Genomic DNA, 13816 nt, shown 5'->3' with positions numbered 1-13816 from the left:
AGTGATTTGGGAAGTAGAATCAGCAGGATTTGGCAAATGGTTATGAAGAAGAAAAAGGAAGAGTCAAGGATGACTTTAAGGTTATGGGTCTGGGTGCTGGTGATACTATCAATAGGAAAAGAAATTAGGGAAGGAGGTTTCGTTTTTGTTTTTGCAAAAGGAAATGAATTCAATTTTTAAAAAAAGTCTCTTCCAACTTACTATACTCTTCAGAATGTTTGATTTAAATCTGAATTGTGATCATAAATCAGGAGTGTGTCACACAAAGTGCATTTTTTTTTTAAAAGAAAAGAGCAAGGCAGAATGGTGTAATATTAATGACAATGATGGCTTACATTTATATAGCACTTTAAGGTTTACAGAGTCCCTTCCCAGCCCTGTCTCTCCTCACCCCCCAACTATCTCACTTGATCTTAAGGACAACCATATAAGATTCTAGAGATATTATTTCCCTATTACAGATGGGGAAATTGAGGTTCAGAGAAACTGTGACTTGTTCCAGTTACATAGCTAGAAGTGTCAAACCCAGATCTCTCCTGACTCCAAGTCCAGAACTCTTTAATCTGCACCATACTGCTCTACTCTGGGAAGAACGCTAGACTAGTTGAGACCAGCTGGAGTTGCAATCATGTCAAGAACTTTTTGTATGACCTTGGACAAGTCTCTCCCAACCCCCTCCCCCTCCCCCCCCCACCCCATGCCAACCTAGTCTAAATAATTTCTAAAATATATTTCAGTTCTGACATTTTATGGTCTAAGACTACTTGCAACTCTGTCCTGTTACGATTCCAGTTGATCGTAAGGAAGAAAATCGATTTGATTGAAATCAAAGCCAGGCCAGGGGATGCAGGCCTTTCCGAGGGATCTTGGAATCAGTGCAGGGCTGTTTGAGGGGAGGAAGCTTGAGGGGCCAGGCCAGTCTCCAAGCTGTATCAAGTGATGGCTGGCATGGAGATGCACCAGGAGGGGAGAGCTCAGCCCCACTCACTCACCCCTGGGCCCTTTACAGGCTTGCAGCTCTCGCTGTTGCGCACTGGGGGCTCGGCAGGACTAATTTGCCTATCCCCGCCCCTGCTCTAAAATGGTTGGTGAGGATGTCTAGCTTCGGGCAAGGATTGGTCGATCGTCTTGTCGCTCCGGCCCTGGAGCGGACGTTTCCCGCTGCGGCTGGGCTTGGGCTTCGGCTCTGCTCCCGCGGCTCCTGCAGCTCCGGCTAGGGCTCTGGCCAGGCTCCGGCCATCTCTGGCTGCAAGCGCTGCCGCCGCCAGCCCGCTGCTCTCGGCGTGGCCATGAGGAGGCGGCGGCGGCCGCTGCGGCCTGTGTCAAGGTGACCGGCCGGGACTGCGGCGGCCCCGACCACGACAGCGGCCCCGACATTGACAGCGGCCCCCAGGCCCATTGCTGGAGAGCGGGGAGGTGAGATTCAGTCCCGGCGAAACCCGGGGCGGGGCAGGGTGGGGCCGGCCGAGGGGAGCCGGAGAGATGCAGGGGGCGGGGCCCGGCATAGCTCGAGGCCAGACCGCAGGTGCAGGGGGCGGGGCGGCTAGGGGTGTAGGAGGCTTCTCTTGGTGGGGGGGCGGGGGAGGGGTGATGGGAGACCACAGGACTGGCTATAGGTGCAGGGGGTGGGGTGGCTATATGAGCAAGGGCGGACCTACGGGAGTAGGGGGTAGGGTATCAATAAGAGCAGGAGGGCCCTACAGGTGTAAGGGCCAGGGTGGGAAATAGGAGTTGGAGGGCTCTGCAAGTGTAAGGAGGGTGGCAATGGGAACGGGAAGGCCCTACAGGTGTAAAGAGCAGGGCGGCTGGAGGTATAAGATCTACAGGTGCTGGGGGTGGAGCTGTTACAGGTAGAGGGGCTATGGGTGCAGGGTAGGGTGGTTATAAGGTAGGAAGGTGGCGTTCTACAGGTGAGGCCCCTGCAGGAGAAGAGGACAGGGTGTCCATAGGTGCAGAGGGCCTGCAAGGGCTAAAGGGTGAGGAAAAGAGGACCATGTAGAAGAGGTGAGAGGGTGGTTATGTGGACGGAAGGAAGGGAACATCCAGTTTATAAAGAATAAGACGGGTCTGTAGGAAAAGTATGGGAAAAGATCTCCTGTGGATCTACGGGACTGGGAGAGAAGGACCCCAGGGTCAGAGAACCAGGAGATCCAGGATTCCAATTAGCTTGTAGTGTAGTAAAAAGATCACTGGATTTAACATTAATATTTGGGTTCTGCTAGTTATTAGCTGGGTAATCCTGGAGAAGTCACTCAACTTTTCTAAGCCCCTTCTTGTGTGTAAAATGAAGGGGTTGATGAAACCTCTAAGGTTCCTTCCATTTCTAAATAAGTACTATAGTCATAGAGACATAATAAAGGCAGGCTCAGCAGGTGATAGAGGTTCAGAGGAAAGAGGAGGAGTCTGTAGGTACAGGGGATAGGACCTAGAGAGAGAGTGCCAACAAATGGTGGGTGAGTGCTTCAGACACATGACCATTGAGCATTTTTGCCTCCATATGCCCTACTTTTGGGGATGTCATTGGTAGATTGGCAGAAGGGCTTAGGGGCAGCTAGATGGCGAAGTGGATAGAGCACCGGCCCTGGAGTCAGGAGTACCTGAGTTCAAATCCGGCCTCAGACACTTAACACTTACTAGCTGTGTGACCCTGGGCAAGTCATTTAACCCCAATTGCCTCACTAAAAACAAAACAAACCCCCCCCAAAAACCCAAAAAACAAAAGAAGGTGCTTAGGCACCCCTTGCTTCCTGAACACTTTTTCAAGGGAACCAGGCTTTGGGTTCTCAGGTGTCAACCCTTGTATGGCCTTGTCCTTTGGCACTCTAGATGTTCTGGGTTTCTGGGTGAGGTGGTGTAGCTTTCTGCTACAACTTTTACCAGTTACTATCTAGGGTTGCCCCCAAAGGACTAAGAATGTGATGATGATTCCTGAAATTCTGTTTGGATGGATGGATTCCATTTAAGTGGAAAGTAGCTTGTTTTCTGCAGCCTTTTCCAATCTGTTGGCAACTGCCTGAATAGTTAAGAGCCTAATCAAGGTTGGAGTGGGAGGACACCTGCTGATGGCCTAGATCAAAATAAGGTTGAGGCTGAAGCCAAGAGAAAGCAAGAGGTAGAGTGGAAAGAAGTTTGGAATTAGAGGACCAGGCTTTGTATCTTGACTCTGTGTGACTGAGGCAGGTTGTTTAATTTCTCATCTGTAAGTGAGGACATCAGACTAGATGATAGCTGATTCCTTATGACATTAAATCTTATAAATGTTGGCTTTTGCACATGGTTACAATGAGAGAAGCATTTGTGCACTTGAATAACTACTGAGAATGGTAAGCTGGTTTGATGTTTTCACACACCAGGTGTTTATTACAAACCAACTGCTGATATCTTTTCTTAATCGAAAAATACAGAGGTAGCAGACTGGTAGTGGAGAGAGCACTGGCCTGGGCATCAGGAGACTTGGAGTCTAGTTCTACCTTCCCTCCCCTCTAACATGCTATGTGACCTTGAGAAGTGCCTTCTTTTTGGAGTTTCCATATCAAAAAAAGTGAGAGGTTTGACCCTTTCAGTTCTAAAATTACATATTTTGGCTGTATTTTCTGAGGCTGCCTGGATGGACTCTGACTTTGTGACTAATATAATGAAATTCTGGAGATGTAAGACATCTTCCATATAATAGCATACTCCTACGATAATGACCCCAGGAGTGCAAGGGAAGACAATACACGCAAGGAAACTGATCAAGGAAAGATACATCTTAGGATCATACTTCTTTGCTATGAAAAGGATTCACCTAGTTTTCTTGCTTTCCTTTTAAAGACTATCAGCCATAATGTAAGGGATAGCTTAGGAGTATCTGCTTTGACATTCTAAGTCTCTCCTTTATTTATCTACTGACTGCAGGTGACCATAGAGTTGGAGAGAGCCTGGTGTCCTAAATAACCTAATATGGTTGGCAGCAGGTGTTGTCACTTGTTCCCAAAGTTCAACTGCTTTGATAATGGTAACAATATTTGACAATTCAGAACCCATTTGCCTAGGGGCTGTTATAGAAATTTAGTTCAGCTTGCATCTGGCAATACTTGATCTCCAGGCATTTTAATTATTCATGTGATGGTAAAGCCCAGCAACTTTATCATATTCAGAAATTCCATGGTAAAATGCCGATGGTGATGCCGATGGTGATGCCGATGGTGATGCCGATGGTGATGGTGATGGTGATGGTGATGGTGATGGTGATGGTGATGGTGATGGTGATGGTGATGGTGATGGTGATGGTGATGGTGATGGTGATGGTGATGGTGATGGTGATGGTGATGGTGATGGTGATGGTGATGGTGATGGTGATGGTGATGGTGATGGTGATGGTGATGGTGATGGTGATGGTGATGGTGATGGTGATGGTGATGGTGATGGTGATGGTGATGGTGATGGTGATGGTGATGGTGATGGTGATGGTGATGGTGATGGTGGTGACGGTGGTGATGGTGATGGTGATGGTGGTGACGGTGGTGATGGTGATGGTGGTGACGGTGGTGGTGGTGGTGGTGACGGTGGTGGTGGTGGTGGTGACGGTGGTGGTGGTGGTGGTGACGGTGGTGGTGGTGGTGGTGACGGTGGTGGTGGTGGTGGTGACGGTGGTGGTGGTGGTGGTGGTGACGGTGGTGGTGGTGGTGGTGACGGTGGTGGTGGTGGTGGTGACGGTGGTGGTGGTGGTGGTGACGGTGGTGGTGGTGGTGGTGACGGTGGTGGTGGTGGTGGTGACGGTGGTGGTGGTGGTGGTGACGGTGGTGGTGACGGTGGTGGTGGTGGTGGTGACGGTGGTGGTGGTGGTGGTGACGGTGGTGGTGGTGGTGGTGACGGTGGTGGTGGTGGTGGTGACGGTGGTGGTGACGGTGGTGACGGTGGTGGTGACGGTGGTGGTGGTGGTGGTGACGGTGGTGGTGGTGGTGGTGACGGTGGTGGTGGTGGTGGTGACGGTGGTGGTGGTGACGGTGGTGGTGGTGACGGTGGTGGTGGTGACGGTGGTGGTGGTGACGGTGGTGGTGGTGACGGTGGTGGTGGTGACGGTGGTGGTGGTGACGGTGGTGGTGGTGACGGTGGTGGTGGTGACGGTGGTGGTGGTGACGGTGGTGGTGGTGACGGTGACGGTGACGGTGATTTGAGAAGTAGTCCTTTGGGTAAGCAGGGGGAATTTACCTAAGAACATAACTCAGCCTGGATTGAGAGTAGGAGCTGGTTGAAAGTGGAAAGACTATAGAAACTTTGTCTAGGTGTCAGGGAACTTCAGTGATACAAAATTGGTTTTGATACCTGGAAACCGGAAAGGCTGTTATCAGCTGACAGTAAGAAGTCAAATGCCACCTGTTTTTTCCAACAGGCCAGAATAAAGTTTCTTTCTTTGTTTCTTTGTTCCTCTCCCTCTCCACATATACATATATGTGTGTGTATATATAAACACACATACATAAATACATATATGTATATACAGAGAGACACATATATGAATGTTAATTTTTGTTTTTTTCATATATGTGGAAAACCATACATATACACTATGTACATACACACACAGACATATATAAAATTAGAGGTGATCTCAGAGTAGAGGCACTAACATTAAAAGGGACTGGGAAAAACATATTGCTGAAGATGAGATCTAGTTGAGATCTGAAGGAAGCCAGGGAAAGGAAGAGGCAGGTTGAGGAGAAAAAAGTACTTCCAGGTTTTGGGGGACAGCCAATGAAAATTCCTTGTTCAGGAGACAGTGCCTTTTTGGAGGAATAGCAAGGAGGCCAGTGTTTCTGGATTGTAGAGTACATGGATCAGAGTAAAGTATAAGAACCTTGAAAGGTAGGAAGAGACCATATTATGAAAGGCTTTAAAAAACAAAAAGAGGATTTTATATTTGATCCCGGAGGCAAGAGGGAGTCCCTGGAGTTTATTGAGTAAGGGAATGACCATCAAGTCTGAACTTTAAGAAGATAACACTGATACCTGAGTGGAGGGTGGTAGTGGAGGATGGTGATTTGAGGCAAGGAGATCTATTTCAGGCTATTTCAAAAGTAGAATCATAAGGTGATGAAGACCTACCTGAGTAGGGTGGTAGTAGTGGTAGTGTTGGAGAAGAGAAGGTGCATATACATGACATGTTTCGATGGTAGAGTAGGCATTTGGCAACAGATTGGATAAGGAAGGGGTAAAAGCATGAAGAGCAGGGAATGGTAACTCCTAGCCTGGGAGAATGCTGCTGCCATATCAGCAATGAGGAAGTTAGGAAGAGCAGAGTATTTTTGGTGGAAAGATAATGAGTTCAGTCCTGGACATGTTGAGTTTAAGATGTCTTTGGGATATCCAAGTGGAGATGTTCAATAGTTGGAGATGGGAGACGATGTCAGGAGAAAGTTTAGGGCTAGATAAACAGATCTGGGGATATTCTGCATAGAGATGATTATTAAATCTAGGGGAGCAGATGAGATCAAACAAAATAGAACTCATATTCTTTGGGGAAAATATGTATCATTTTAAGTACAAAATGTATATAGGGTAATTTGGGGATGACAGAAGTAGTCACAGCTGGAAAGGTACTGAGAGACAATTCATGTATAAGGTGGTTGAGTTTTGAAAGAAGCCAGAGATTCTTCAAGGCAGAGGTATTGAGGATGTTGTGAAGAGGGACCACATTCCAAGTATGAAATGAAGTGTGTATGAAGCAATATAATTTATAATCTTTTTTTTTTTTTTTTTTTTGCGGGGCATTGAGGGTTTAAGTGACTTGCCCAGGGTCACACAGCTAGAAAGTGTTGTGTCGGAGGGCAGATTTGAACTCAGGTCCTCCTGATTCCAGGGCCAGTGCCTTATCCACTGCGCCACCTAGCTGCCCCCAAGCAATATAATTTATAATAACTCTGGAAAGTTAGGTTGGACTCATATTGTGAAGGGCCTTGAATGCCCCCCTCCCCGCCAAAAGAGGAGCTTTTATTGTATCCTAGGAGAAATGAATGGGGAGCTATTGGACCTTTTTGAGCTGGGGAGTGACTTTGGCAGTTGTGGGGAGCAAGGATTGGACAGGGAAGAGAGTAGATAGGGGATCTATTAAGAAGCTTTTTATAATGATCCAGGCCAGAGGTGATTAGGAACAAAACAGCAGAGATTTTAATGTGATTGGAGATACTAAGAATGATGGGGCCAGCTCTAATTGTTTCTTTTTTCTTTTTTTTTTGTGGGGCAATGGGGATTAAGTGATTTGCCCAGGGTCACACAGCTAGTAAGTGTCAAGTGTCTAAGGCTGGATTTGAACTCAGGTCCTCCTCAATCTAGGGCCAGTGCTTTATCCACTGTGCCACCTAGCTGCCCCCAGCTCTAATTATTATGAAGTTTTTTCTCACAACAGTCTGAAATCTGCTTTTCTACATTTTAAAGCTCCTTTTTACCAACTTGGGGATTGCACCAAGAAGTTCCTGTTTTATAATATAAACACATGGTACAGTGGAGAGGGAATGGGATTTGGAGTCAGAGGACATGGCTTTGAAACCTAGGTCTGCCACTTAACTGTCTGTGTGACTTTGGGCAAGTCAGCCTCTCTGGGTCCTAGTTTGCTAATCAGTAAAATGAGGGGCTTGGATTCAAGGTTGTTTGAAGTCCTTTCCAGTTCTAAATCTGGGAGCTTCAGGTAGACAGTAAAACCTAGCAATCAGTCATGCCTCATTATGAATGGATTCCATCAAATGCTCTTTTCCATCTGAGATGAACCCCTGAAGCAGTGGAGGAGTTAGTGAGGCATACCTTTTACCTAAAAGAAACCTTAATGACAATAGCTCAGATATGGGGCTTACAGTTTATAAAGGGCTTTCCTTAGACCAACCATTTGAGGTAGGTAATGCAAGCTGTATTATCATTCCAGACTTAGGATTCCATCTGTATAGGGAATTTCCTGCAAGTAAGTTGCTTCTACCAATGTATATCAGCAGCTATTCTGCAACTTAGTCCCAGAGAGTTGTCTGGGGGCACTGAGAGGTTGGCAGAGCCAGCTTTGTCACAAGCCTGTGAACTTTATCCTAGTCTTATGGAAGAGGAAACTGAGATCTACAAGTAAAAGGGGGGATTATTTTACAGTCTGGGGCTCTTCAGAGCAACCCAAGAGGAACCAGGTGGGACAAAGGAAATGAAAAGGGAGATGGGGTAGGAGTGGGGATGGGGGAAAAAGCCACATTTATATTTAACTACCACCAAGGCCCTGGACAAAACCAAATGGGCCTCCCAGAATTCCCTGGAAAATTTTCTCTTCTGCTGTCTTTGGGCCTGAAGCCAGATGCTTGTTCTATTTGCCCCTGAAATTTTCAAGCCCTCTTGACTTGTTCTTGCCTATAGCATGGCTTTTTTTCTCTTTCACTTAAAAGACAACTGGCCTAAGTCTAGGTTGAAATGTAATTGAATCTCACAAATGTTTATTGACCCCAACTGTGTATAGAGCTGTGTGGTGTCAAACAAATAGAAATGGGTGCCACAAAACCATATGTGCAGATCCCTGAAAGTGCATATTGACTTAGAAAATGACATACTAACATCATTTATGATTTATTGTATCTTTACTTTGTTAGATATTTCCCAATTACATTTTTTTTGTTTTGTTTTATTTTTTTTTTTAGTGAGGCAATTGGGGTTAAGTGACTTGCCCAGGGTCACACAGCTAGTAAGTGTTAAGTGTCTGAGGCCGGATTTGAACTCGGGTACTCCTGAATCCAGGGCCGGTGCTCTATCCACTGCGCCATCTAGCTGCCCCCCAATTACATTTTAATCTGGTTATGACAGCACTCCTGCCTTTGGGTTGAAAGTTTGATGCCTCTGGGGTAGAGCCCTGTCTTTGGTACTGGGGATAGATATAAAGTCTAGATAAGATATAGCTTCTGGCCTCATGGATTTCAAATATATAGCTAATATACGATGATACACATGTGAGTATTTTAAGGATGGTCACAGGAGATAAGTGTGGTATTAAAGTCCTGACGTCATCGCCAAAACCTTGATAGAAGGAAAGGTCAGGAGCCAGCTGGATTGTGTCAAGAGTTGGACTAATGGTAGGGATATTCTTGTTGTTTTGAAAATGATGAAAATTAGAGCCAGAGGGTGAAATAACTTTCCTAAGGTCCCACAGCTAGTAAATGGCAGGGCTAAGCTTCAAGTTCTGGCCCCTTTCCTCCTGTTCTTTGTAAAACCCATTTTTGATTGAATATCATAGTCACCCCCTTTGGTTATCCCAGTCATTTGGAGTTCATTTACATGATAGTTAATGTCACATTCCAGAGCTTCCTTGGAAGAGTTTGTGCCAAAGATGTGGTTCGTATTCTATGGGTCTTCCCGTTTAAACATCAAGAATTTTAATACATTTTTCCTTTGTTATCCTAAATGTAAAATGGAATATATATAAAAATGCTGGAGTGGTTTCCCATTTCCTTCTGTGGGTTAGGGCAAACAGAAGTTAAATGATTTACCTAGGGTCACACAGGTAATGAGTGTCTGAAACTCGATTTGAACTCAGGTCTTCCTGACTCCAACCATAGCTCTCTGTCCACTGAGCCATCTAACTTCCTTTTCTGGCTTGGCGTAAGATTTATTAAAGCTTGTATTCTACTGGTATAGCTTTTGAGATGCCAGGATCACCACTATACTCTTATGAGGTTCCAGAGGAAGACTCAAGTAGAAGGGAGGATTCACTTGAGACATCCTGTCCAACCTGTACTCAAGAAATAATAGCAATACTCCTAACATCCCTAAAGAGTAGTGAGCCAGCCTTCACTTGAAGGCATGTATCTCTCTTTGCCTAGACCTTTTGATTTTGTACAGTTTAAGGAAATATTTTCCTTTCATCAAGCTAAAGTCTGCCTCTCTACCACTTTCATTCACTGGTCTGAATTCTACCTTCTCATGTGCAAAACAAGCAATTATAATTCCTTTTCCAGATGACAGATCCTCAGATATTGGAAGATACTCTCGTGTGTCCCTAAAGCCTTCACACATCCAGGCAAAATATCCCCAATGATTTAAATTGATCTTAATATGGCATGGTTTCTATTCCTGTCATCAGCCTGCTTGCCCTCATTTGGATATGTAATTTTTTTTAGTGTATTTTGTAAAACATGACATACAGTGTTTGATTCAGTCCTGCAGATACCATCTAATGAGGGAAGAGGACAATATTCTCTTTTTCTGGATATTATTATGCCTTTGTTAATGTAGCCCAAGATTATGTAGGGTTTTTGGCTGCCATGTCACATTAATTACTCATACTGAACCTTCAGGTGTTTTTCACACACTGTGTAGCCATATTTCACCCATCCTATACATGTGCGGGTGATTTTTTAAAAAGCTCAAGTGTATACTAAATTCGGACTTAATAGCTTTGGCTCATTTTTCTAGGATATCCTGGATCCTAATTCTGTCATCCAGTGTATTAACTAGACCTCCTAGCTTTGCTGTCATTTGCAAATGTCAATAAGACTGTGGTGGGGACTTACTAAATAGTCAACTTTTGATTATGTGAATTAATGCAGTATATGGATACTCCTTCCACATGTATAGATCACAACCTGTCTGTAGCTTGTCATCCTATGTGATTCTTCCCCCTCTCCCTTGCCTCCATGGCTGGGTCTCCTTAATTTATCTAGGCTAGAAGTTATAGGGTCCACTATGAGCTTGGTCCCACTCCATCCACATGGGAGTCCTGACCTGTTCCTTTTCTTATCTAGATTGGTTCACTGTAACCTTGTAGCCTACCTTTCCCCACCCCCATTACCAGTGTCTCACTCCAATACCAAATTTAGTCTGGACACCTGATTAACTTAGTTCACTATGATTCAGAACTTCTGAACTCAAGCATTCCACTAGCCTCAGCCTTTCTAGTAGCAAGTATTACAGGCATGTATCACCATGTTCAGCTATGTAATCCTTTTCTACATTTTCTCACAAACCCTCTATGGAAGATCCACCCAATATACTAGATGCCTTTCTCTGACTCTTTTTAATACCTTGTGGCTACCAATGTAGTTATTTCTCATTCTCAGAGCATGATCTGCTCACCATCTTCTCTAGGCAAACTGAGATACTTTAGTCTCCTCAAAATATTTATGATCTCATTGAGGTGGGTATTCCTCCCAGTGAGGTGTTATAAATATTATGAAAGCGTCTTATCATATGGATTCTTGTCTATGTCCTATGTGTTCCCTTCAATAATCCATTAAATATGCTGTTTTTCTTCTATCTAGGTACCGATACAGCATCATGGTCTCTATCTCATCACTTGCTCTTATTAACAACCATTCTACTTCCTTTGCCCAACATACATCTCTCTGACCTTATGCTTTTTTATATGCAATTCGTCATTGTTGCAGACTATTTATAACCACTATGCCCTTTGGATGACCCTCAGTTTTGATTCCTCAAAGATCACTGTATTCTATGATTCATTACAGCATCATTAGGAGAATGTGTTGGTGTTTAAAAAATGTGTGTTTGTATTTTGAAAGAAGCATGAAGTCATCAAAAATTCTGTGCCATTACCAAATGCAGTCTAGCACCTAGCTTCTTAAAACTGGGTTGTGAGCCCATATAGGGTCACATAACCGAATATGGGAGTTGTGAAAAATTTGGCAACAGTAAAAGGTTATGTATACCTATTTTATCTACCTATATACCCAAGGTTATGTAAAAATGTCTCAGGTGAAAAGGGGTCATGAGTGGAAAAAGTTTAAGAAGTCCTGGTCTAGCGTGCTCTCTTCTTCTTAATTTCTGGGCACAGTTCAGTGTCTGTCTACCCATAGTTTCTGTCCAAGATATATGTATACTGATGATCAAACACTAAGGAATACCTATCCAACTATATATCATAGTCTGGACAATGGGCATTTTTCATCCATTGTGTGGATTTTTAAGTTGAACTCATGAATTCCTTATAGACCTCATTTAAGAGGTTTTGAAATGTTTTGGAGTTTTGTTCAACCAACACAATGTAAATTGTAAAAAGGAGCTTCTAGAGGACCTCATTGCCTATAGGGAACCCTTTTTCATTTGAATTCTGTGCTGAACATTTTCCATCACAGTGATGAACACCTTTAGGAAGCATGTATCTTTTAATATCAAATCAAAACATAATTGGAGGATTGTGGAATGAGGTTACCTCTACTGAGTAATCTTTTATGATGGTAATATAACAGGTGAGACACCTTTCTGGAAAAGAACCATATCAAATGCTTTCTCATAGTCACCAAACAACAAACACAGTGTGATCTTGTATTTTCCTCCTCTTTGTATAAATTTTATAGTTGTAAAGATGTAGTCTTCTATAGAATATTGTTTGCAAAAGCCTGTTTCCTTTTTTGTATTTTCATAAAGGATGCCCTAGATAAATATATAAATTATTTTCATAAAGATTTTTATTTTTGCAGGACAATGGGGGTCAAGTGACTTGCCCAGGGTCACACAGCTAGTAAGTGTTAAGTGTCTGAGGCCAGATTTGAACTCGGGTATTCCTGACTCCAGGGCCGGTGCTCTATACACTGCGCCACCTAGCTGCCCCCTCAATTTCCCAATTTTTAACATAGGAAATAGTGATTCTTGACTTGATAGGATTGCTGTGAGGAAAGTATTTTTGGTGCTATTGAAATGTGAAAATATTATTTCTACAGCCACTTCCTGACCCTTAGGAGATCTGCTGACTTCCTTGTAGATTGGGGGGTGACCCTGTATTCTCATAGTCTATGTCGGCAGAACTTAGTCTCTAGTTGGTTCGACCAAGACAGCAAAGCTTTGAGTATGGGACTGATAATAAATTTTGTCCTCTGAACAACAAACTGGCTGCTTTGGAAAAGCTTGGCTTGTCACCAGTTTGTTCACAGGGTGATGATTTTTTTTCCATAACAACTTTCCAAGGCTGTATTCCAATTTCACTGGGGGAAGGAGTGCCCTACACCTATGATCACAGATCCCTTTAAATAATTAAGAAATAAACTTTTACTTTTTTTTTGGAAATGTATAGAAAGCTCATATTCCCTTGACCTAATTATTGAATTCAAATGAGAGCAATCATCAATCAAACATTGTGATTCTCCTCTTTAGACTTTTTTATTACACAGTTAAGACAATTAATTACTTGGGTATTCAAAACAAAATTAAAATTCTTATAACCTTAGTGTTCAAGAGATTCTTTGAAAATGTTCCTATTAAGGATGAGGAGAGTATAATGAATTTGATTAAATTCTAATTTGGTAGGACCACATTAATTCTCATTTACTCTTGTTTGAACCTGATAACTAGGTCAAGGAAATCTGAGTTTTTTTCTACACTTCTGAACTTACGGAATGAATTTTTTGTTGTTGCTGTAAACAAATGAGTTGTAAAAAAGAAAAACAAATACAAAGTACTTGGAAAAGTGCATCAGAACTCGGTTTAAATTCTCATAGTTCCAATTCCTTTTATGGATAACAAATTTAACTGGAAAATACTGGACTTGTTTCTAAGATGCTTTTGCATTCCCAATGCTAGTTTTCCCAAAATAGGTCATTAGAGTGCAGTGGGCCACATGTCCTTGTGGATGCCTGCTACTGAGCCATCACTCATTGGCATAATGGATGGGTATAGAAGTTGATTTTCAATGGACAAAGGCTTTTGAAAAATGGATCTGTTTCTCTGGGTTTTTGCCTTTGAGACTCTAAATGAAGAAGATGAATTTTTTATTGTGAAGAATGTGTAGCTGGATTGAAACTGAGATACAGATATTTAGATCATCTTAAGGCATAGGCCTACCATTTGTTAAACCTCAAAGATATAT

The 13816-nt window shown here is 43.4% G+C and overlaps 1 protein-coding gene across 2 annotated transcripts in view; it reads left to right on the top strand.

Moving 5' to 3' along the window:
* The first annotated feature begins 1173 nt into the window (after nucleotides 1-1173).
* RALGPS1 (Ral GEF with PH domain and SH3 binding motif 1) overlaps nucleotides 1174-13816 on the top strand; it is a 632069-nt gene continuing 619426 nt past the window's right edge. For both annotated transcript variants that reach the window (XM_043981906.1, XM_043981905.1), the window contains exon 1: nucleotides 1174-1416. The gene's annotated coding sequence lies outside the window, so the exon portion shown is untranslated. The remainder of the gene's footprint in view (nucleotides 1417-13816) is intronic.

This window comes from Dromiciops gliroides, chromosome 2 (genome assembly GCF_019393635.1).
Source record: "Dromiciops gliroides isolate mDroGli1 chromosome 2, mDroGli1.pri, whole genome shotgun sequence".
Classification (NCBI taxonomy): domain Eukaryota; kingdom Metazoa; phylum Chordata; class Mammalia; order Microbiotheria; family Microbiotheriidae; genus Dromiciops; species Dromiciops gliroides.
This window is presented reverse-complemented; position numbering and strand designations above follow the sequence as displayed.